The sequence below is a fragment of the Neodiprion lecontei genome, chromosome 2 (assembly GCF_021901455.1).
Source record: "Neodiprion lecontei isolate iyNeoLeco1 chromosome 2, iyNeoLeco1.1, whole genome shotgun sequence".
Taxonomy (NCBI): domain Eukaryota; kingdom Metazoa; phylum Arthropoda; class Insecta; order Hymenoptera; family Diprionidae; genus Neodiprion; species Neodiprion lecontei.
The window spans coordinates 5,919,085-5,945,770 of NC_060261.1; the positions used below are offsets into that span (position 1 = coordinate 5,919,085).

The window sequence follows — 26,686 nt, forward strand, 5'->3', positions numbered from 1 at the left end:
AAATTTAGAAAATTGAATGGGAAATTCAAAAAATTGAAACGCAATGACGATATAATTTAATAATAATAACAACGACAGTAATTGTGTTACACGAAAGGGCAATTTATTTATTGTCCAATTCTAACAAGACCACCACCACCACCGAGTGGCCGATTCGAGTCGTCCACCTACGTCTATGTATAATCGAAGCCTTATCAGGCAATGGGGAAATGGCGAATTCTGCGTGTAACACGCGCGTGTGTAAGTGTGTGGAGGAATAAACATATATCGTGCAGATGTAAAGGCACAACGCATCGGGACGCTTTGCCGGTGTGCAAAATCGTTGACCGTGAGAATATTCAACTCGACCGTTCTTGCGGCCAAGCGCGTGCGGCACGTGCAACGATACGTAAGTATGCGTTGCTCGTGCGTGTGTTCTTTTTATTTTACACACGCACATACGTGTCTACACATTAGCGCCGTATGCGTATAATGTATGTATTATCTACGCGATCTATGGGGCGAGTGTTTAGGCGCAGCGATAAGATTGCCACAAGCATCCGCCGTCTTCTAATTCGCTAAACCAACTGCGCCCAGGCGCCGTTTTTAACCCTTCGTTGGTGGCCACCTAGGAAGAATTCTTCCTAGTCGTACTTTTTCTGGAATGGTTGCTCGACTCGATTTCTTGTTGTTTAGTCATTTTTATTTATTGCGTGACTAAATATTTTATTATTCCGACTGTCGGGATACCGAAAAGAAACCTCGAACTAGTTACCAAGAAATTTTTAGAATTTTTGCTCATTCCTGAGTAGGTAAAAAACAGCCCAGAACGAATTCCTCCTGGTTGGCCAACGAAGGGTCAAGTCCATGGATGATAAAAATACGATTAGACTGCATACGAGTTAGAGTATGTATCAAAGTGTAGGATTTAAGTCGAAAGAAATCTTTAGAATTGTTCTCTTCTGTACAATGTATGATTGTGCACACTGTTTAAAATAAATGTGTTTTTAACTATTCAACATTGCACCGTGAATTTCAATATTATCACCTTTTATTTTATCTTGCTGAAATGTTTATACATTGACAAGCGTATTTTTATACATCCTATTTTATATGCTTTCCAAAGTTCATCCGAGCAACAATTTCGACCAATACTCGTCCTACTTTGGTCGTAATATCGTCAATGAAGTTTTTTCACAAGTTTACCTATCCGCAAGGAAAATATCTATTTCACTATATTGAACAAAAGAATAAAATGTAAATTAACTAGGAATAATTATTCTTGTTTGAAATCTCTAATGTACGGTATTTTAGAACGAATACCGATCACGTTTAGCTGCCGAAATCCACAGAGCGTCGCGGAATTCGCGGTACACGTAATCTATTTTTAGTTACTGTAATACTATATCTACGTTAAACCCAGGAATTTCTATGTATCTAAAATAGGCATTCGCGTCCCTGCACATGCTGTTTGTTAATGAATAACTACAAGTACGTTACATGCGTACCAAAAATAAGGTCTCGCGACATAAGCTGGCAGCTACGCGGTCCAACACTAACAGACAATCTTTCACCTACACAGTCGCATTGGAATTCTGCAATTATTAATTCGCAACGATTGTGCGAATTATAAGCGTTGAATTGCGGTTATAATACGTAGGTATATATTAGGAATGTATTAATACGTTGCTCCGATTAGCGTTCTGTTTGCAGATCGCAGCACTTTTCACTTCATGTATCCTGCCAGTTATACGTATCATTTCTGCCGTTTTAGTCCAACGACCTTACGGAGTGAACTGCAGGCAATACACGTATGTACATATATACATATACATATATATATCCATATATATGTGTGTGCGAGCACTTTCCGTGCCGTGAATTCTCAGTTGGTAGCCGTCCATCTGCAGAAGTGAAGTCATAGCTAAACGACTTTTGCCGTCATTTTGTTTTCCATAAAACATCGCTCGATAATAAGCAAGTGCCGGAAATGAGCGTGCATTTATAATGAAACGGCAAGCGTGTTAACAGCGCGCGGCCATCTTGGTTTTGTATTAGCCATGGTTTCAGTTCGGATGTCTGATATTTTTTTTCATTACACCTACAACTTTAGCCTGCAACCTGACTGTGAGACGTTTGAGATATGCGAAACGCATTTGCAACAGAATTAAAATCATTTATGATATTAATTTTAGGTATATTATAATACTAGACGGTTTCAGAAGATAAATGTTTAAAAATTATAGGAGTATCGCGTTGCGTCAGCTTGCTGATCAAAGTGCAGTAATATCGCTAATATATGTATATTTGCAATGGTTCGGGCCGCAATCAACATTATATATTTAGTTGGCTTATTGCACCAACCGCGTCGCGGTAAACGAGAAACTTCCTCATCTCCAGAAAACGAAACACGAAACTGCACTTATAGGGTGAAATCACCCGTTTGCCCGCCTTTCTATTGATCTAGCAGTCATCGTACATAAAAGACGTGAAAGATCTCTCATATATTATAAAATGTACAAGGTTGCCGCGTCAATCATCATTATTGTAAAAACAGTCTTGCTGCCGACTTTAAACTGTAAGCACGCATTTTGCCCGTTAAACAATTTTTCTCCAAACATTTAATTTTGCTACCTGATAATTCGTTTAATAAGCTCACGAACCCAATTATTAATTCTGTAACGCCCAGTCCGTTACAATATGTATACCTACTAAAAGCTCGCTGCATATAATGTGATGCAAAAACCTACAGCTGTCCACATTGCAGGCACGTCATATGTTACATACGGATACCTATACGTGCGAACTGCAGACACCCTTTTCGGTGGATCTAACCTAACCTAATCTCTTATAATTCAGCAACCGTAATCAGATACGCTTAAAAACTTTGATCGCAACGCGTTCGCAGATATATGAACTTACAAAGCCCCGTTTTGCGGACAGCAAAACCTAAGCTAATCTCGCCACCTGCACGGCGAACTCGGAGTGAAAATGAATAAACTAAATAATTCTCGTCTTCCATGTACGCGTATATTATTCATAAAAATGTGGACATATACTGTGACCTTGTGTATATACTGAAAAAGCGTACCTATATATGTTACATTATACACGGTGGCAAACTAATTTTCGGGGAAAAGGTGACTCAGCGCCGTGAAGTTTATGATTCCAATTACTAACCCGCGCTAGCTGAACTTCTGCTGCATATATGTATACACATAGTCGCGTATAGTGACCGCAGAAATGGGGGAATGGGGAAACAAAGAACAATACGAGTTTCAAATAAAAAGTTTTGCAGAGTTACCAACTTAACCCTTCTCATCAATGGTGATGTGGGTCAATTAATTTGTCCGGTTTGGATCGGCTTCGCATAATCTCGTGTATAATTATAGGATAATTCTTAATTATTCTTAGGCGTATTGTCACAGTAAACGACTAATCAACGGTTTCATATCATGAATAATAATTACTTATTCTTATCCCGCAACACCTTGGCAATCATTCATAAATCTTGGGTACACATGTGGTATACGTATAATTCGCGTCGCCGCGTGGGTAAAAAGCTCGAGGCTGCCGGGTGGCAACCGCGCCGGCAACGTGGCAGACATTTTGAATTGGTCCTCGAGTTCGCGTCCCCCTTTCTCCCCGGTTTAGTATACCATATGTATGCTTACAACGTAGGTAGGTATACATATAACGGGGTTTATATAAGCAATCCGACGGCTCCGCAATGGCAGCAAGAGGAACAACAGCAGCAGCAGCAGCAGCAGCAGCAGGAGGAGGAGCAGGAACAGCGACCTAGGTTGCGGATCGCGGAAAGAGAATTAATCTGCGCGTGTTATACGAAGAAAAGAAAGATAGACGAGAGGTGGAAAAAAAGAGCGCGATTTGAGAAAAATAAGGTGAAAAAGTTTGAGAGAGGAGGGGGGGGCCGCAGCCTGGACTCGAATGGACCGGATCCCTTTTCAACCGCGTGAACTTCGCTACCAAAGCGGCGCGTCGGTTCGTCCGCAAAAAAATCCACGGAGATGACGTCATGCTGCGCTGCCTCGGCGTTATTCACCAACAACGATGGTCGGGAGCAAGCCGAGATGCTCCGTTGGAAAAGAAGGATCGTTAAACGTTTCTACGTTCGCACATCTACACGTGTACATTGTCTATGCCGCGCGGTGCTGGGAGGAACGGATCGGAACGGAGCGGAACGGAACGGAGCGAAACGCGGCTTTGGCGAACCTCCAGTTGTCGGGAGAGGGGAGGGGAGGGGGGGTGGAAAGTTGGTGTGACGCCGACGGTTGGGTGAGTTAGCCTTGAACAGCTGGTGTGGACAAGAAATCATCCGTGTGTGTTTCTCGCACGGCGTAGGTATTTCCGAACGCGAAACTAGAATTCACTGCTTTTATACGGATGATACACTCGTTATATTTCTATTTGTATGCATATGCATTTCTCCCTGTGAATAAACGACACTACATATGTATGTAAAAATGCAGATAAACGCGACGCCACGTGCCTTTACAGGGAAATAAAGAATCTTATAGATATCGAAGATATATTATATGCTATTGACATTATTTATAGTGGTACTTTGATATCGCAATCGTGATCGGTTCAGACTGATTACCGAACCGGTGATCAGCTTGACTTGTCGATTTTACCTGCAGTGCATACAAGGAATATGCATTAAATAGTTCATGAGAAAACATAATTTTTTTTTGTGCTATAATTTGTTTTTTAATTTAATCTTTAATCTTCCACGATATAAAGGTTTGAGAGAAAAAAAAAAAAAAAGAAAACCAATTCCGAAACGAGTAAATTGAAAAATCTGAAAAAATTTGTCTGATATAAATCTGAAATTCTGACAACGAACGTAACGATAAGAATTTTTCGAGTAATATAGTTGGGTGTATATAATCTATGCCACAATAAACTTGCAACCTTTTTCGGAAGTGATTTATTATTCGGGGATCAAGAACTGACTAAAACAAAACTGATTTTCACACAATGATCAAGCGATCTATTATTGTACAAGTTATATTCATTGCCCGAAATATTCCCCAGTTTTATTTACATCTTGGGACAGCCCAATATATATTATACGGAATTAGGAGCGACGAAAATGATCGAATTGGAGACACTGGTCGGTTCGGGATAAAATTGCAGACAGTCGAGCAAAAAATTTGCCGGTGACGTGCGTTCTAATTGTGTATATAAAATAAGCGCGGAGCGCGGCATAGAAGGCAAGTGGGTTTGTGGTTCCAGTAGGTATGTACACACGACATGTGTACCTAATATCCGCGTGGTTCTGGATAAACCTGTAACTAACTGGGCGGCAGCGGTCGAGGCGCGGCGTAACATCCGCACGGTGACGCAACTGCAGCGGCAACAGCAGCAGATCGTCGAGGACGCGTTGTTATACGCTAAGAGATCATTTTATAGATATATGGATCTCCACGGCGTATGCAGTACGATAAGAAATATTATTGTTACATAGGGTGAAATCACCCGTTTTACCCACTTTTTAATGATCTAGTAGTCATCGTGGATAAAAGAATTTTATAAACGTCTTATGTCTTAAAATGAATAAGGTTGCTGTTGTTGCTTTTCAGCGGCTTCTACGTTATTCCGTAACGTCTTAAAACGTTACAGTATATTGTGCAACAAGGAGGCAAACTCGGTCTTTTTGGGTTGAGCGTAAGTTTCCAATATAATGAGTCGTGGATGAGCCGGAGACGAATATTGAAAATACGCGAGGCGAAAAGATCGTTGCCTCCTTGTTGCACACGATTCTTTATATAACAAGAGTACGTTACGCGTTTTTTCGCGAAACACGAAATTGAGGTTAGGGTCGCGTAACGTCAGATTTGTTCGCGTCAGCGCATGCGCGGAGTACGGAAAATACCACTTTCAACTCCTAGGACTTACAAGTGGTACTTTCGATACTGCGCGCATGCGCATTCGCAGACTCAATCGACTGTCACAGAAACGGGTACTTTGCGTACGGATGGAAAAACGCTTAAAACATGCTCGCGTTGTATAAAAGCACATAATCCGTAGGACGAATTTCCAGTGTAGGTAGGTATAATCGTCTGTAGGAAAAATCTCTCACGGACAATACACATTATACTTATTATACTCATCTTTGCGCAGCCAGTAATGCCGCATATATACATGATGGAGTTCTCCTTTGGGTTGCAAATATTATTATACCCTTGCTCTTTGAATTGCGATCACGTAATCCGTGGGGTATGTATGACATCACGCGTCGACGATCATGGCGTTAGATATATTCACATACCTATGTACAAAGGTTTAACTTCGCCATGCTAACTAACTCGAGTTTTATAACAATTTTCTGCGATTTATAAATAATATTAAATATGTTTCCAAAGTAAATATCCTTAAAAAATTCCTGCAAAGAATCGTGTATTACAACGGACGTGTAATTTTTATTTTACTTAGTAAATTACGATTCATTTGTATTTATTATTCGTTGTTGCGTAAAAGCTACAAGATAGCTCGCAGCACGTTAGTATAAACAATTGATGCGACATGATCGAAAATGGAGAATTGTCGAAATATCGTGGTGCGCCTGTATCCGGCGTCCCTAGTCGTCAACCCCTAACCCCCAGAGGAGTGTAAGCATCGCCCTCTGCACCCGGGTCAGATATTCAAGATGGCGTTAGGCATCCTGAAACGCGGGGGTGCGTAGGCCACGCCCTGGCCGGGTGCCCGCTCGGCTGTTTGGTTATACGGCCATCTCCCGATTGTGGGGGTGAAACTCTAGTCCCGTCCCATCACGTCCCATCACCTCCCGTCCCACGGAGAGCGCACGAAACCCTCCGTCGGCTAATGCCTCCGCACCACGCCAAGGATACCCCAAGGACACGTGTAGAGGAATAGCTGGCTGGCTAGAGAGGGAGAGGGGAGGAGGAGGAGGAGGAGGAGGAGGAAGAGAGAGGGAGGCATGAGTCGCGGAGAGGAGAGAAGAGCACGCTGCGCGAGTATAACATTTGCCCGCCGGGGACCGGAAGTCGCTGTAATCTGCCGGCACACATATGACGCTGCGAATATGGTGGAGGTGTTACGCGAGAAGCTGGGTTCACGAAGCTTTCTGCGTGCGGGAACGGACGCGCGGTTTCTCTTTGAGAGGTGTATAGGTTATAGAGTTACCGTACAAGGTTGGCAGGCATGCGATGCAGGTACGTACGTACCTACACATTCACGGAGGGACAAGGAAGCGGGAAACTGGGATGGATGTGTTTGGTTTGTGATTAGATATAGACGACGCAACGCCCCCAGACGGCGATACACGCGTGCATAACACGCGTAGGTACGTACGCGTTTCGATTACGTTCTCAAAGTGTGCGGACAGCACAATTCTGCCATGTGTCTCTGTAGGGCATTAGCTCTGATATAAGTAGGGCGCAACTGCAGGGCCGCAAGTAGGACGAGGTGGTGGGGCACCGACGGCCCAGTAGCCTTAATTCTGCAGTCTGCCTAGCTTATAATACGACGGTTATACGGTGGCAAAATGGCGTCGTCCTCGCCTAAACCGCGCGACTATTTTCAGCTTACGTGTAACAGGAATTTAGTAGTCAGCTATTGTACTTTTGGATATTTAAAACCTGGCTGCTTTTATTACAGCTAACCGATGTCGTTTGCACTTTCGAACGGTGGGAGGTCAACAGTCGGAAGAGTCGATATTCGGAACGGCCGATATATATCGAAATTTCAAACATGCGAAAATAAAATAACTAGAGATGAATTTTTCGAAATCTTCATTTTTAAAAGTGTCACTCATTGGTATGTTCGAAATTTTGATATATGGGCCTTTCCAAGTATTAATCCTTCCAAGTTTTGACACCCACCTCTTTCGAACTGTTCAGAATGTCATTTCTGTGAAGGTTACAATCGAATATGATAACTAGGTATGTCTAACTTGTAGAGTTATTACTTACGGTACGGTTTGAAGACGGCTGACATTGTTTGAACTAAGATTCCAATCGGAAGTAGTCCTTTATGGCTACATCTTCAGCCGTGTCATAAATCTTTTGATATCAAGAATAATTCGTATCATACACGTTGCATGAGTTGAGCGTGAAATAGAAATCAAGTTAAAATTGAATGAACAGTCAAAGGGACACCCCATTAATATTCTGACAGGGAGAAAATTCTGATGTATTTGGTATATTAATTGTCACCTCATCTGTGAAAACATCGAATTTTCTCGTACCTACTTCTTATACTTGAATGTGTTAAAACCCAAGTACGTTTTCATTGCGATACGTTATCGAAAATTTCACATTATCATACCGAATAAAGCCCTGCGAAGGTTGGAGCGACTGAACAAAACAGAACGAACTCTAACGATAATTGAATTCATGATGTGTACGCCAAGACTTCCGGATCACGAACGCGGGATGTGACGTAAGATATGAAATACGTGTCAGCGTAACTCGCTGCGAAATAATTAAACGAGCCGTAACAGCTTACCCATGCCGTAAGTTACTTCTGGGCGAATCACCCGTATATTGTGTACAGTGTAATATACACAGCATAATTCGAACAGGTTCGATGTAACCTCCGTGACGACTTTTAGTCGTTCTATCTTATTCTACGATACCGTTTAACTGTCGTAAGATTTAAAGTCTGTAACCCAATTTGCATAGAGAAAAACCTCGTGTGACTGTATATTGTATAAAAAGTAAAGATATGTAGGTACAGAACCTCGGATTGATTCTGACACGTTCAAGGCCACCAATGGCGTCTGTTTTCCACGCCAAGCGAGTGGTGTATCGGACTCTACCGCTGGTCTTGAATGCGTCCGAATTAATCGAAAAGTCTGTACATGCGAGTCTACAGGGGATACTATAGGTATAATGTATGGCGTTATAATGTACAGTAAGTTCGGCGCAGTCGCAAGGTCAACTACTTGACTGAAATTACTGTACTGCACAGTCAGTTTGGACGGATCACCGTAGTGGCGCGGCAATTCAGGATATATAATACAGTTGCCGTCAGAGAAAAGAAACGAGAAAAGAGCTGAGACCCTCGACCGATCGGAAAGAAGAACGGCAAAAATGAGAAAGAAAAAAAGAATGGAATTAACTTCGCGTCACCGCTCAAACTTCGTTCCCGTAATTAATCTGCCTTTTACGTATATATATATATATTATTATGTATTGTTGTATCAATGTTTGTTTTTCTGCTGGCAATTTGTCGATGCAACAATATCTTCCACGCAGCTTGCAAGGACCGATATTGAGAGGAAAGAAACAGAAAGTATAGAGCAGCAATGCGGATAGATTGCGAGAGAGTGTCACGTGATGGGTTCTAAAACAACAGAATAGCGTGAAAAACTGCAACTCTGTATAATAAAATATTTTCAAAAAAGATTCACATTGTTGTATATACATCGAATAAAAGAATCGGCATGTAATGCAAATAGGTATGAATTACTCATAGAGAATACCGGTATTGGGTTTTGGGTAATGGCGAAATCGGAAATAACTGCAGAAGTAGGTACGCGTTTGTGGGAAAAGTTAGGTTAGGTTCAGGACAGGGTATCCCTTTGCAACACAGTGTCTAGTATATGAGACAACTCTTTTGAATCGGTTATTTAAGTTTGACATTCAATTTTTGAGATATCGCTGTCACTTTTTTTGCATAATTATAAAAGAGTTTATGGGAACTAGAAGAGTGGAACTTGGTAATTTCGTAAAAATTTCAAAATTCAAAATAGCAGATCCAATATGGCGGACTGAAAGTATAAAAATTGATCCGATTCGCTTGGAATTCATCAACCGGGGGGTTTTCGAGGTCGCTGAAAACGAATTCAATGTCACAATTGTGAAATTCAAAGTGACGGATCCAATATGGCGGACTGAAAATATGAAAACCGATCTGATTTGCTTGAAATTTGCCACTCGAGCCGGTTTTCGAAGTCGATGAAATTGAATTCAACGTAAAAATTACAAAATTCAAAACGCGGAATGCATTTTAATTCCACCATTTTGAATTTTGAAAATTTCTCATATCCGACCCCGTTTAAAAAAAAAAAAAAAACCCCTTGTGCTCCCAGTTTCAAGTAACTTTACTAAAAAGGGAAAATGCATGCTTCAAAGTGGTACACGTAGTTCGTCGATGTTTTGGGTTCCGGATGCGATCTCGCCCAGTGAGAATCGAGGGATAGAACATAAGCCGAAATAATGGCGGACGGTGAGGGGCTAGAGCTACGACAGCTACGGCTATGTTTAACCATGCCGCTGCGGGGGAGGCGAGGAGGGGCTGCCGCTATCCAAGGGGAGGGGTTTTTGCCGCCTGAGCGTGTGTGTTCAACACCGGTTTGCCTTGATCCTCCGAATAACCGGTCGTCTTGTTCTTACGTAAGCCGCACGCCTCGCCTCTCTATTTTCCTCCTTCACACATGCGAAGCATCCCGAGAGAAGTTATCGGTGCACGCCGGCGAGAGGGAGGGAGGGGGAGAGAGAGAGAGAGAGAGAGAGAGAGAGAGAGAGAGAGAGAGAGAGAAAGAGGGTGAAGGAGGGGAGGGAGAGGAAGATCGCGAGATACACACTCTCTTCTAGGAAAAATTCTCCGCCGCGCATTATGAGAGGCCTGAAAACCAGCGTCGTCAGCTCAGACCCGACGCTCCGCGACGCGCGAAGCGGGGAGAAACCGACGTCTCCGTGTATCATCTCCGCTCAAAGAACTATTGTCCCCCCCCCCCCCCAATGGTGATGTCATCCGCTTTGCAGAATATATCTATATGATAGTATGCGAGAGATATTGTATGTATATACGAACATCTAGAGTTTTTCTCGAAGTCTAATACTATTATCATCATTACGCCGCAATTCATAGAAGTTTGTCATAAATTTTTCACAGTATAATCTACTGCTATACATGTAAGTATATATATATATATATATATATATATATATGTTTATAAATTAGGGTGGTTCGTATATAGGGTGTTGACGACTGTTTGCTGCACCGACCACCAAATATATTTCAAATGATTGAAAAACAATTGGCTAATTTTTTCAGATGTTTGTCTCGAATTTATTATAACTCCCCCCCCTGTTTAAAACAGACGTGTTGCAGATACATATTGTCGGTATAATATATTTTATTTCACGAATAACAATGTTCAAGAAAATCTGTAACTGCGAGGTTTTAGTGGGGATTGGTGCTACTAACTGAGCTGATATTATCATTCTTACAATAAAATGTATATATACCGAGAATGTATCCGAAACACGTTTATTTTAAACGGGGAAATCCACTCTCTTACAGGCAAAGATTCAGAGTTGAGATAAAAATTTGAGAAAAATTAAAGTATTGTTTTTGAATTAATTGATACGTCCTTACCCTTATGAATTTTATGTCAAAAATCCTTGTCTTTGTCAACGATAAAAAATCGTCGAGATTATAATATATCTACTGGCATGACCCCTGATCGACTGTATCTTACGATGAGGTAGAAATTAGTAACGTTATCGTAACGAAAAATTGGGGGAAAAATCGCTGTTTTATTAATCTTACAATAATATTTAAGGAACTAAGATTTCGAAATATGCGTGTCTTTTGTTTCAGCATGTTTTGTAATACGCGTTCAGCGATTAATAATAGGTATGTATACCGGCCACTTTTTGCAATAATTTCTATCAAGTTATTTTTAGATTACAATAGCCAATTTTTCGTCGCCGACTCCACGATTACCGTTTTTATCGATTCTAAAATCACGTACGACAGCTAGGCACGACCTTACTGACAAAAACGTGGGTGTGCTTCTGTTACACACCGTAAAAATAAATTGACGGTTATTCTTCGATCTGCGGATCTAATTGCAAGTCAAAACATGCGGTGTTGTAACATTTGAAAGAGGTCAGGGAGGCTCTCAAGTATCTTTAAGGCATTTCTAAAAAGCCTTGTGATTTCTCACAGGTAAATAAGTTGAATTTCAGCTAGCCCAAAGTCCTCTTCCTACAATCTCTGCGTAAATTATTATCACGCCTTGTTATCTAAATAACTATAACTATATTTTTCGATTGTGGTAAAAAATGAAACGAACTAAAAATTTCTCTCAGTGAATTACGAAGCCGTGCCAAATCTGTTCAGCCTGCAGATTTCAACCCTTCCGAAATTTATAGAGATAGATACGAAGTTTGACGTATGATTGGACGCGAGGCGCCCCCAGAGCGGATAACAAGTTCCGTAGACCGGAACCCGTTAATTGGAGAATTTTGTTCCTCCTACGTACAACAACGCGCTTTACCATACGGTCAGTGGTAATCAATAACGCGGCTTTCCCTTGGCCCAAAATCCCCGTCTATAATGGATCTCGGCGTAAGCACATTTCAGGATATAGAACGCGTGTTATGTACGTATATATGCCCATGTCGCGAATCAATCACGCCACGAACTTATCCAATAACGTACACGTGTACATTATATACATATAACAACGTTCCGTAGTATACATCGGACATTCCACGTCAAATTAGCAGTTCGTGTACCTCACCCTCTTCGATTTTCATAATTTTTTAGTACGATGTTTACATCTACCCAAAAAGGTCTTGGATTTTTTTCACTTTTTTTTATTTTAGCAGGGGGTGAAATTTGAAAAAACCGTTAAAGCCTCGTTTAACTAAAAAAGTAGAGTAAACCGAACAAACTGATTCTGCGTTGCAATAACCAAAAAAGGATCGACGATAGCGCAAAATGGTTAGGCGTACCTCGTTTTTCCTAATTCCAACAACATTCAAACAGTTTTTTCAACGATTTTTCTCAGTGTCTGTTCACCCGTTTGTTTTTTATTTTTTAATCACTCGACTTTCACTGAATTATAATTACGTTCACGTGCACGTACTCGACGGTATTTTCATCGGATGTATACTGTAACGGCATTGCAAGCTTTGGTTAAAAAACAACGAGGAGGGAAAAAATTGGCCGGGACAAGGTCGAATCGAAGGGCGTAAATCTGCATTTACATACGTGACCACAGCAATTGCTATATATACATATAAAAATACGTATCATTGCATAGACATATAATAATTGCGCGTGCAGGGAAGAAGGCGTTAAACCGCGTGTACGCAGATATATTGGCTAATTGGCTTTGCCGTAAATCCGCGTGTACTCGACGCACGTACATTCAGTCATCGACTATACATCCATGTATAGATGGTTCTGTACATCGATTGTACATACAAGCCTGTGTATACGTATACCTAGATGGACATGCGGATATTTATTGCGGACGTGCCTGTAACAATATCGGGTCTAATTGTAAACGGTCGTTATTGGTATATGTACTATATATGTTACTATTAATTCGTTGTGCGGTATTTGCGCGGCTTTGTAATTTGTTATACACACGATTGAAATCGAACAATCGAACAACCGCAGTGCGTCTATAATAGTATTGATAAAGTTTGTAACCCTCTGAGTCGCACGTTGTTGTGCCGGATCATCTTTTATAACAAAATACTATTCCGTGGTTTTTGCGATTACTGATTACGATTTGGAATCAGATGTTGAAAATCGAAGGTGGCGGATCCAATATGGTGGACAAAAATTTCAAATTTGATCGAATACGGTCAAAAAAATGTATGCAAGGGTTTTCCGGGTCGCCGATTGGATTTGCTACACTGAATTTTTTAAATCTGATTTCAGATTCGTAATCAGCGACCCCAAAAACCCCTGAACAGAGTTTTTTCTCCAGATTCGATCGAATTTGAAATCTTCGTCCGCCATATTGAAGCCGCCATCTTGAAATTTTTAAATCCGCTTCCAGCTTTGTAATCGGCGAGCCCAAAGATTTATAATTTATGTAACTTTCTCGGAAATGAATTATTCCATCAATTATCACGATTTTTGTTTTATTCAATTTTTTTCTAACAGTAATAATCTAATTGGAATATCAAAATCTCAATCAACAGAGTTAAAGAATTCACCGTATTTGCAGTATCTGATCTAACGATATACATAAATTTATTTTTCAACCAAAGTTACGCACAATATTGTAATTGAGTTTTTGATCATTGATCGAATATCGATGAATCTATCAGCTTCTCAAACCTCAACAAATTCGAGTATATAATACTAAGTATTCAATTTTTTAATTTTATTCAATTTTTTCTAACTTGTATATTCAATTTAAAACGGAGCAGATCTCGTATTTACAACAGCGTGTTTCAATTATAGTCAAACCGCAAAATGATCACTGCGTCCTATACGATGCTGGGTTGCAGTGTTTTTACAATGTGAGACCTGCCTTGCTTTGAAACTGCTGACTGTGAATCATTTACATATGGACTTACGCATACACGTACCTACCAATGCAAAGCACTCGTAAAAAGTTAGCCTCTTTTATATATATATATATATATATATATATATATATATATATATGACATGTCATATATATGTATAATAATTTATTATTATATATAATTTGGATATAGATGTACATCCATGCTGTTGACATTGCACATCTCCAAGCTAAAGCAATCATTTCGCTATTTCGCTGATCTCGCGTGTATCGAGCAATTATTATTATTATAATATTATTATTACAACAATTATGCGTATTTTTTTTTCTAATAAATATGAATTTTCTATACACAATAGGTATACGTATGTAAAAATAAGTACACTCGAATTATTTGTATCTTAGTATACTGCAATTTGCATAAAACGAAATTAAACGTATGTGTTAATTAATTCCACAGTTTTAAAACCAGCCGAGACTGTGTTGTAAATCATTCCGTTAATATATACAATCCAATTATTCGTACGTACAGTGGTAAGCTGTTTATATATATTCTTTGTATTTTAATTTCAATCTCATATTGAGCCGCATTTTTCATTATTTCATCGCCAACGTTGACTCCCGATTGAAAATATCAGTTCTCGTGAAAAGTTAACCAGGTGGAAAAACGACGAAACCGCATTACAAGCGCGTTACCGGATTCATACATATATATAAATGTATAATACGAGTATATTAACATACTAGACAGTTATTAATTATTCCCACGCGGTAATTACCAACCTCATGTCCGGTTTTACTCAAGCATCCTTTGGATACGCGTATCATACAATGTATCGTACGCGGATAAGCGTTTACGAAATCCTAATTAAATACTAATTTAGTAATTAAAAATATACGGTGCACGATATAAATTCTTTACGTTACTTTAACGGCGGTTTTGCACGTATCTACATGCAACTATGTTATAATTACACAGATAAAATCCCGAAAAAAAAATCGCCTTATCACAATATATGTTACAACGGAAGCAAGCAAGTTTGCAATTCGCGAAAAAAAATTTAAGGAGGTAAAAAAAATTTTCCTCGTGCACGATAATTGCCATCTCGCGTTGTGAGATTGCTCGCGCTGCTGTGCGAGATTTTTTTTTTTACTTTATTTTTTATGAACAACACTTTTAACAATTATAAAAAAGTTTTGATTAATTCTGTCGAAAGAATCGCTGGGCAAACCGATATAACTGCACGTTGGTTGTCATTGCGCGCAGTTTTCGATACGAAGTTACTATGGAAACTGAAATTTTCTTCGTTTATTTAGGTATCAATGATATCTCTCTGTATAAACGGCTTGACTTTTTATTACCCAACCACGTAGTGTGTGTGCGCGTGTATATATATATTTTATTATGAGTAGATATACATGAATATTTTATACGTATATATAATACGTATATGGAAATAATTAGGTGTATCCATACGTGTCTAGCCTACCGCTTATACACGTACGGCATATAACTGAGCGAAGACGAAATACGTATGCCTGACTCCACACACACACACACACACACGTACGTATACGTTACGCAACAAAACGTTCGACGGTATTAAGTCTCTAGCCTTGAGCTGGCAAGCCGCTTTGCTAGCTCGAGTCGCTCACGCATGCGTTTAGCCTGCGTTTTGTCGCGAGCGAGAGCAAAGTGGTGGTCCAACCGTAAGATGACTATTGCTGTTCCTCCAGCCATATACATATATATATATATATATATATTTTTTCCAATCATTTAACCATTTTTTTGGAAAAATTTTAGTGAACCTCCTGGGATATTTTTTTTTTCAGACTGTGCAGGCGTGGATATACCTCCGTAAAAGTTTGATCGTGTATGAAAAAATATTTATTTACAATATATCTTGTTATACTCTTTACCGAACTAGTCAATTGGGTTGCTAAACGTTGTGTATTATAGAATTCTACGCAACTTTGAATATCAACAATCGTAGCTGGGGCATTTTATTATTACGTGAAAAATTTCCAGCAGTCATTTATTCATCGACACAATTTTTCAGCTTGACAGGTAAGTGCAGTTATTTTCCATTCCAGAGGGAATAAGAATAAAAGTATTAAGTCTAACAATAAGGGTCCGATTCGACCGGTTCAGCCGACTTCGTCCGCTTACGTAAACCGTATACCTACTCCTGCAAGTTATATACGAAACCAAGGATATCTCTGCATCCGAATATATTTTGGCCAATAGGAATTCTCCGTTCTCCGTGTTTTCGGTGTTTTGTTCTCGCGTCGTCTGGACGACCAGAAAGAGAAGAAGAGTACGAGTTTTAATAACGAAACTTATAAGTAGGTAGGTACACCCGCGAATTTAGCTGCTAAAGAAAATGATCTACAAAATGATTAAGATAACAGGGAAGAGAACGTGATTATTACAGATCTGTATTGAACTTATTTGAAACAATTCTTTGAATGCAAATAATACGAATTTAGATCTACGATAAATAAGTATAACCACTCGAACGACGATAGTGGAATAAAACATCTAATATAATTGTCATGAATATGAATTATGCGTCCGGTTTTAAACGTTCCGCATCCCCATTTTACACACACGACAGCCTACGATCCGATGTATTTAATTATTATATATCCGTTCAGCCACGCAAGCTGATAGTTCAGCATGTAATTCCGAGCGGTAAGCATTAGCTCAGGAATTATGCACGCCTTACACAATCCCGCGTGTTCGCGTCTCTTGGTCTTTTACACACGCGTGCGTACCTTTGCTCGCCAACATCCCCATATAGGTTGAAAAATAGTAAACTGTAGGTATTTATGCGCTGCTGGCGCGCAAACCGCAAACCGAGTGCCAGGTGCTGACGGTGCTTGTCGTGAAAAAGAAGGCACTTGGCCTTCGCCCGATTACCACACACACACACGCATACTTGTGTCTAAACACATACACCTGTATGTTTACACGCATACTGTATACACCGATGTGGAGACAGTGTTTGCATAGGTGTGCCTACGATATTCTGCGTGCGCCAAATTTAAGTCCCGTATATACAGACGATTATTCGCGAATTCGTGACTCGCGGAATTCAGGCGTGAAAATTGTGTTTCGAAAAAAATGATGTCTTTCTTTTTTCCCTTTTCTTTTTATTAAAAATGAGTATGAAAAACAAAAAAGAATAGAACAAACCGAATCAACGCAGAAATTGCCAGGAATCTAAGGTAAAGTCGTTTTCCTGATGGAGACCGTGTATATGTCGTATATACTTGGAAAAAATTGAAGCCGCATTCCGTCTTAGGTGAACGAGATGAGCGAAAAGGGAGGAAAAAAAAAAAAAAATCCGAGACTGATGAAAAAAGGAAGAAAAAAGAAAGAACGACGTAGAGGGCGGGGAAAGACGAAGAACAAGGATAGATATAGACATATCCCTAGCCGCGTTGCGACCGTAGATAATAATCGGCGTACTTCACGCCGCGGATTCCTCGACGAATCATAAAATACTGTTCGTAGCATATATACCTAATGTGTAATCTATTAACGCGTCCGCATAGATAAGTTACAGCGATGATTGTAAATTACTCTATCTTAATAGGAGAAGAAATGCGTACAGCATATAGGCGTACACACACGCACGCACGCACGCACGCACGCACGCACACACACATTATGCGATAATTAATTATGACTAGACGTTACACAGCTTATCGTTAGTTAGAAAGCATAATATTATATCAATTTCTTTTACATTGTATTATACTTACAAAGGCGTCGAAGAAAAACAAAAAAAAAGCGCGCGAACGAAATATCCCGTAGAAACTTTTGATATACACGTACCCTATAAACCCGTGAGAATTCGACTGGTGGGCAATTTTGCCTCTCCGTTTGGAAAATGGCAAAATCGTAAAATAAATATGACGTATAAAGTAGACAATGGACGGATCTTTCTTCGGACTGAAAAAACGCACGATAATAACAACGATTTTAATACGAAGGCGGGATAAATTATACCCAACTCTGTAAGTCTGACACGTAGGTATATATGTATGTATAATAAATGTGTATCGTGAAATTAACTCTCCTCCGGATGCATGGTTGCAGATTTGACTAATTTATAAAACGGGTGGAGATTTAGAGTCGTCTTTTGTTTGAGAATAATTACCATCCTCGAGAGCCTCGCGGGCATGTATAATTCCAGCTCTGCTGAGTTTATACGTACCTATAAGAGAGGCGGAGTAATTTCGCGAGCCGAGTCCATCTCCTAGTTGATAACTTATCGCTTCGGTGTGCTGCAGCTTCGCTCGCATTCTCGGAGCAGAGAGGGGGGGGGGGGGGGGGGAGAGAGAGAGTGAGAGAGAGAAGGCTAGATTACAGAGAGAGTGCCGAGCACTGCTGCACACGGAATAAGGAACAATGTTTCGTTGTTAAACGGAACGCTGTCGCAACACAGGTATATGTATCGGGATTGTGTTTACGTGCACTGTAGGTATAACAGGGTACATACGTTACCCACACACACATATACACATATATATAATATTCGCACGATTTTTGCGAATGCGATTGTCACAAATACTTCATATTTTGCTTATAAAAATTGTGAAAATAATATTAAATAAGCCAAAAAACGTTAGTTTGATGATGAAATTTTATTATAAAAGTTTTTCTTTAAGGTCGAATCACGCTCTAGCCTAAAAATGAATTTTTTTTTCTGTTATCAATTTGTCGTTAAGTAATCAAACAAGCAATCGGCTTGGTTCGGATCAGTTCGGCAATTTCCGGAACAAGTTTGCAAACTGTGCCAATCTATGCGTGCGACTAGCACGGTGTGCCCGAGGGTCAATGAATAGTCAATTTTTAGCCGTAGAGAAATGATGCTAGATTTAAAAACTTGTTGGATTTTTTGAAAATTTACATTCGTTACGTCGCTAGTACATACAGAGTAAATTCCTAACGACCGCATGGTCCGTCGTTCGTTTAAGGTTAAATACGCACGCGCTACAATCCGCGAGCAATTGTTTGCCAGGTTCGCCAACTGTTTCTAACCTCGAAAATTGGTGACAGTTGCGCTCGACTCACTGCATTTTCGGCTACGTCGCCGCGCCGGTTGGTAACCCTGGAAAATAATCGCTCTCGGATCGTATCAGCGCACGCGCGTCAAATTCTAGCAAACGACGAACCTTGCGGTCGTTAGGAATTCACTCCGCACATGTAGCGAGAAGCATAGTTACGCTCGCTTCTGCAGTAATTACCAACCGCCCCGAGCATCTTTTCGGTTGGTTATAGCCGTTGCTCCGTGGGTCGTTGGGTCGAAGCCTGTTACGTAAAACCTTTGATGTATATTCGTCCCATAAATTGGAAGCTGCCGGGGCTTATTTGCCCTCGCAGATTCTGCACCAGCCCACGCGCACAACTTATCGTCCATATCCGAGTAATTAGGATCAATATTGTATATTCGCGAACGCGCTAATAAACCCGCCTCCGCCTGCAAACTCGGAGAATATTACAGTGCATATTACAGTTAATTTTTAATATAAATATCACGTACTCTCGGTCTCGATGGAAAGCGTTTGTTACTTTTAATTATTTCTCATATTTTTCTTTTCTTGTTAATACTTTTCGTTGCCGAAAATTATAACGCCGCAGGCTTTCTCAACTTTGTAACGCGATCATCGTTTGTCCAACTCTCAAAACTTGAATGAGTTTCGTTAAATTTCGACCCACGATCGCGGTTGGGATCCCTAATATATGGGGCGTGGCTGAACAATATGGCGTCGAAAAAAGGCTATAATCAGTTTAAACTCAAATTATACGTGTAAACGCATAGCCATAAAAAAAACCTCGTACTAACTGTCAGAATTTTGATTTGTACTACACACGTTAAGTCAGTGCAGAGAGAAAAATGCGATGTATAACTAGTTTTATCGTTATTTTATTGTACCTAAGCGAAGTGATTCAAATTTCCCGCCATTTTGACAGATAAACAGCCGACGTATGTTGAAACTCTAATACGCATATCGGTAGGTATCTTGAATAATTAATTCTTTAATGTTCTTCAATTTTTTTTTTTTCAGCAATTCTTTGACCATCGTATACGTGACCTTCATATATGTATAATCACTTCGTAAATATGCCTTAAAAAAAAAAGAGATTCATCCTTGAAATTAATCTTTCTTTCAACAATTATAACACAAATCGTTCCCAATTCCTCTCAATGATCATCCACATCGCCTGTACCATTGCGTAACAGGATATATTTGAAACGAGCCATATCGGGTTTGGGCTATAAAAGTTAGGTTAAGTTGGGTAAAGTGAAGTTAGGGTTGCGCTAGGGTTAAGTTACATTAGATTGGGTTAGGTTAGGCTGGTTGCCATGGGAACGGGAACGTGAACCCCTGCCGGTTATGCAGGTTAAAACGACGACGACGACGACGAGGGTTCGGTATTTTTGCGTCAAGGCTACCCGGACATGCCGACACGCGGATCAGCGCGCCTCTTGTGCGTGGGACTCCGAGGTGCTCCTAGATTAGCTCGAGCTCAAAGAAAACTCTTCCTACGTGCAAGAGCTATGGTATTACACACCGAAAGGTATACGAACAAGGTACATCCACACTCGTGAAAAGATTGCCAGGCAAAACGGGTATCAGGGACTGTGCGGTAACCAGATTCTCTCCAGAAAAAAGAACCTCGAAAAAGAGAGGACGAAATGTGGAGGAAAAAAAAAAAAAACAAATGGACAGCTGCAGCAAAGCGCGTATATATATACATATATGTATAAGATTGTTCACGGATAGATTACTGTATCCAAAGTAAGGTGCAAGTCAATTTTATGATACGTGTGTAGACAGGGAGTCGATATAAAAACTTGAGAAGCTAAAATAATGAAAAAAGCCCTGACGAATTCTCTCTCTTTCTCGTTCTCATCCCTCGAAAATTTCTTCCCCCTTTTTTCACCAATACTTCATACCCTCGATTCGTTGCGGTCAACTCTTTCATGGATAAATTTTATCTTAAATGCGACTCACTTGAAATTTTGCATGCACGAGCTTTTGGAGTCGGTGATTACGAATCTGAACTCGAAATTCAAAAATTCAAAATGACGAATCCAATATGGCGGCCAAACAAAAACGACACGAAAAATTTTGAAAAAATTCTACAAGTTTTTTTGGTGCGTACTGAGTTTGTGTAAAAATTGGCATTCGGATTTTCACGGTAGATTATAGCAGAAATTTTTTTTTTTTTTTCGTGAAAAAGCACGAGTTTCGACCATTTGTTTACACGTGTTATTTTTGCAATAAATAAATCAATTTCACATTATTTTCAGACTTACGAGATATTGCAGGGACCATGTGGATCCAAAAAAACTCGACAGTTGTTACAAAAAATGTAGTTTCGATGAATAAAAAGCTGGCAAGAAGAAAAAATGAAGAAAAAAAAAAAAACTGAGACGCTGATGGTCCCAGCGTGAATTAAAGGCTTAAATAAGAGGCGATCGGTCCTGCAAAATGGCAAAGTAGCCGAGATGGAATGCAGGGGGTTCTGGGTGGCACACCGAGTCTAGGATTCTGGTCGGCGTCCGGTCGACCTTCGGGCCTTCGATCGACGCCGAATTCTGAATGGCTCGTCGCAGCGGCGTCGGCGTGATCGTTGTTGCCCGCACGTTCATCCGACATCCATACCCTAGCTAACCTCGAAGAGGAAGACAACGGACGCCAGGGTAACGGTTATCCCTCGCGGCGCTGGCGTTTCGATCGCCTCGCCCCAGGGAAAGGAGCCAAGACTAAGGAGAAACTGCCAAAAAAGGGAACGCCCCCTCACTTTTCGAGTACAGGAAGCACCGTCTATGTATAAGCGGCTACGGTATATTCCTGCCCACCTTCCTCGTTCGTTCCCTTTATCGCGGCGTAAAAACGTCTCGACGCATGCTGCTTACTTCTTACTTACTTATATATGTAACCTGCACGTATTGACGTAGGCTGTATAATATTAATAATATACGGATGCGGTAAAAGTAGCTAGGCGAAATGCGAGAGGCGAGAAACAACTTCGCTCCTGCCTTTTTCTCACTATTTCATTGCGCGAGGATCGAAATGACCAGATATTAGGTATGTTACACGATACGGTTACATTCACGCTGCGTATTTAAGAGACAGCCAGCTACTATAAACCAGAATTTGTAGGTGCAGTTCGATTCGATTGCCTGGAGATGCAGCGAGGATATTGGGTAAAGAATATAGAATTAACGTGTGATATTTTGCGGCGATGACGTCACCGCAATACGAAACTGGTCACGTAAACTCGTTCTAAAACCGTATTACTAGCTAATTTTATTTGCCAAATGTCACATGCACTCTGCACGTAAAATCATATCACACGGAGAGTATAAAAGACCAGATTTTACTCAAAACTGCTGGAAAAAGAAGGACGCGTCAGATTTTTTGGTAGAATATAATAGTTATAATAATAGGTTTTTGGTGAAAACCACTGTGTGCACAGAGTAACATCTGCTACATTTATAGTAAAAAATATGGTTGACGGGGAAACTTTTCACCAAAAAACCTGATGAAACGTCCCTCTTTTCCTGCAGTTTTCAATAAAATCTGCTTTTTTTCTTCTCTCCGTATAGAACTTCCAAAATATGTATAATTGTCCGTCTTACAAGGTTCGACTGTATATTCGTTAAAATCACTGTACAGTATACTCCTGCTCAGGTCTCTGCGTTTACTGCACGCGGCACCCGGTATACCACACGTGCATATCCCCCGATAAATTCGTAATGTATCAAACTTCCGGCGGGTTCAAATCGAATAAAGTTACTCCGGTTTATACACACGGTGTGCATATACACCTATATTAACACAGTAAATGAGAGAGACAATCGGCTTGTCTATAATGTTACTACGAAGTAATATCTACCTATAATTTATACACGTACACTTGGGGAGAATGAATCTGAGACGGCTAATTTTTCACACTAGATAGTTAAGTTGGCAACACAGAGATACCTACAGCGCCACAGTCGGTCGAGCGCGAAACAAACTCAATCTCAATAAACACAACATAACCCATGACTGTCGAATCTAACCTTAAAATACGCGTCAATCTAACAAGTCATTATTCCCGCGGTATTCTAAGGTGAGATTCAACGGCCATGGGTTATGTTACGTTTATTGAGATTGAGTTTGTTTCGCGCTCGGCCGACTGTGGCGCTGTAGGTTTCACTGTGTTGCCAACCTAACTGTCTGGTGGAAAAAATAAGCCATCTCAGATTCATTGTCCCCAAGTGTACCTGCAACATATGTAAATATATTTAATAGTTTTTCATTTGTATACATTATTTTTAATTTCAATATGTGACCAGATAACGTACACGATATTATTGGATCTACCCTCATTGATCGATGGATAAAACTTTTTTGCCAATGGACAGAGAGGACTTTTATACGTACAAAAATTACACTAGCCAACATGGGAACCAAAAATAGTGATATGCAACATGCGAAGGGTGGAGTTCACCGTTCACCATGACCCACCTACCTATAGTAATACGAGGGGCTGGGGTGACGACCATGGGAAGACCCTTCGGACAGGGGGAGGAATTGGGGCGAGGCCGAGAGCGTGGCTTCCAAAGGTTGAGGCGGGCACGGAAGTGGGTTAGAAAATGTACCCCCTGTGCCATAAATTCTATTATGATGTGTAAGAATCACAGAACGTCGTGATTTGTATTCTTATAATGTATTGTCGCAGCACCATTGGATTGAAAGTGAACTGGAATTGTTATACAAATATACACGATGTATCGACGGTATTTAATTAGATGAACATATGTGTATAATACACGTGTATGTGTATCTGACTGCATCGTTTTAACAATATAACACAACCCAGGCAAATGTTACCAACGATGTTAATTTTTACGCGTTATTATCCGAAGTTTGGTAAAAATTGTACCTGTAAATAGAGTATTTTTTCACGCAATTGTTTTAATTGTAATAAATTATCAATTTGAGATGAATTATCTGGTTTCGAAAATCAATGCAAAAAAAAAAAAATACTCAATTCGTTGTAATATTATAACCAGCGTCCAACCATGGCATGCAGAGAATAATTACAATCCTTCGATATTATTCCCAGAAATATATACTATAAACTCCATGAATTACACTTGAAGAGAGAAAAAAAAATATCTTAAGTACGAAGTTAGGTTAGGTTATCGGTACAAGGATGATCAGGCAGTTAAGTTCGTTTTTTTCCTGGTTCAAGTTTTACAACGTCGAGAACGAGAGTCTATACATCGCGTGATTGGTTAATTGACGGAGAGATCTCTTTAATTGGCATGACGTAAATAACGGCTCTTTGTATTCCTCTTCTCGTGTTGTTCCGCTGCATGGATGCGGGGTGCGGGATGACATAACGAATGACGGTTTAGAATTTTGACGGACTGGTAAAATGGTAAGAACTTAGTGAAAAAACGAATATCTATATATGCGTCGTGAGAATCACGGGTGTAACAGAGACCCGCGATTCTAGGGCGCCAGTTTGGGAAACTAGAACACGATTACGGGAGCCGAGAGGCGGGTCTGCACAGCGTCGGAGAAGGCGTCTCGATCAATGGCGTCGTCATGGCTACGGGCGCCGCGATGCTCTACTCCTGATTATTTATGTCAAGGATCCCGTAGCACCGCAACCACCGCCAGAACCAGAACCAGAACCAGAACCAGCGACGTTTGCGAGAAACCCGATGAGCATTTGATCGCTGCGCTGCGGGGGTGGTCCATGGTGTAAAGTATAGTAGGGTGAACCAAGGAAACTAACCTATCGAATATATGGTCTTAAAAGGATCTAACATATTTACTAAGAAAAAAATTCTGCTATTGGGAAAAATTTTTAGCACAATTTTAAAAGATGGCGGTGACTATTCGAAATTTCCCACTTAAACAACACGCAGAAAAAATTTTTTTCATTAAAAATCCAGTAACTGTTGAACCGTTTGAGATAAAAAAAAATTTCCAGGCATATTCTTGTAGAGCGTTAAATTCTCTAAAAAAAAGACCCCGGAGTTGATTTTTTTATCTCAAACGGTTCAAAAGTTATAGGATTTTTACTGAAAAAAATTTTTTTTGCTTGTCATTTGAATGGGAAATTTTAAATGGCCACCGACATTTTTTGAAATTGTGAGCTAAAAATTTTTCCCAATGGGAGAATTTTTTTCTTAGTAAATAGGTCCTTTTAAGACCATAAATTCGATTGATTAGTTTCTTTGGCTCACCCTAAAGTATAGGTTTACCATCGCAAATATACATAAAATTTTTTATTTTTTTTTTTCACTTCCAAGCAAGTTCAAAAGTTCCATTTAGGTATAAAAATACGCCTGTTAAAATTCGAGCGACGATGCGTGGTACAGAAAATTCACAGGCACAATTTTCTAGAGAATTGAACGCTCTTCAAAAAAGGTCTTTTATTATTTTCTGATAAATTGACTCGTTCAAAAATTATTCAAAGTCAGATGTTATTCCAGGACCATTAAATAACTTTTGAAAGAGTAGATTTATCGTAAAATGATAAAAGAGCAGTTTTCTAGAACGTTCAATTCGCTACAAAAATATGTCTGTCAATTTCCTGTACGACGCATCGTTAGCTAGTTATAAAACTCAGAAGAAACAAAAACCATATTTCCCGTGTTATTCTCATGAAAAATAGAAAAGTGCGATGCGCAACCTCTTAATGTTAATATTAAGAGCTCAAATTTGAACAGGCGTATTTTCATACCCAAATGGATCTTTTGAACCTGTTTCAAAGACAAAAAAAATATTCTTTTCTTTTTTTGAATACCCTAATATATATAATATATTATATACAGGGAAGAGAAGGAGTTATATGAGCGGGTATGATAGTTTCGACCTAGTTACCCCCTGCAGTAGTTCCGCACCAATCGATATCACCTTGAGTCTTTACAGCCCCGACCGCAAGATGCTGCTTACGATGAGGAAGCTATACCCAGGTTATAACATATATTCAGGCGGACTTTAATCGTAATTTAGCTAGCCGAGAAAAAATAGAAAAGGACTAGATATCTGCACGTTATATTAGTACGCGAATGTTTGAAGAAGAATTGGCATACATCGTCTCAATTGCAAGTCAACTTTTTTTATAAATTTATAAAACGTTTGCACTTCGATCGTATATGACAGAATTTTTCTACAATTCGCGTAGGTAAATATTATATAAATATATGTATCAATTAACTTGCTGATTTTAGGGGTTTGGAACGTGAAAATAATATAAAGGGTGATAATTTTCTGCCTGATTTCAATGGATTTCAACGGATTTCAACGATGATTATATTAATTTAAACAAGAAAAACGCGTTATATATCGTTAACTCGACGATAAATATGAATTCGATGTGAATAAATTTAT

The 26,686-nt window shown here is 39.8% G+C and overlaps 1 long non-coding RNA gene across 1 annotated transcript; it reads left to right on the plus strand.

Annotated features, from left to right (window-relative positions):
* Positions 1-22,133: 22,133 nt before the first annotated feature.
* LOC124292761 lies at positions 22,134-24,165 on the plus strand. The gene is made up of 2 exons (XR_006902668.1): positions 22,134-22,372; positions 22,448-24,165. It is a non-coding gene; the product is annotated as an uncharacterized LOC124292761 (long non-coding RNA).
* The last annotated feature ends 2,521 nt before the right edge of the window (positions 24,166-26,686 follow it).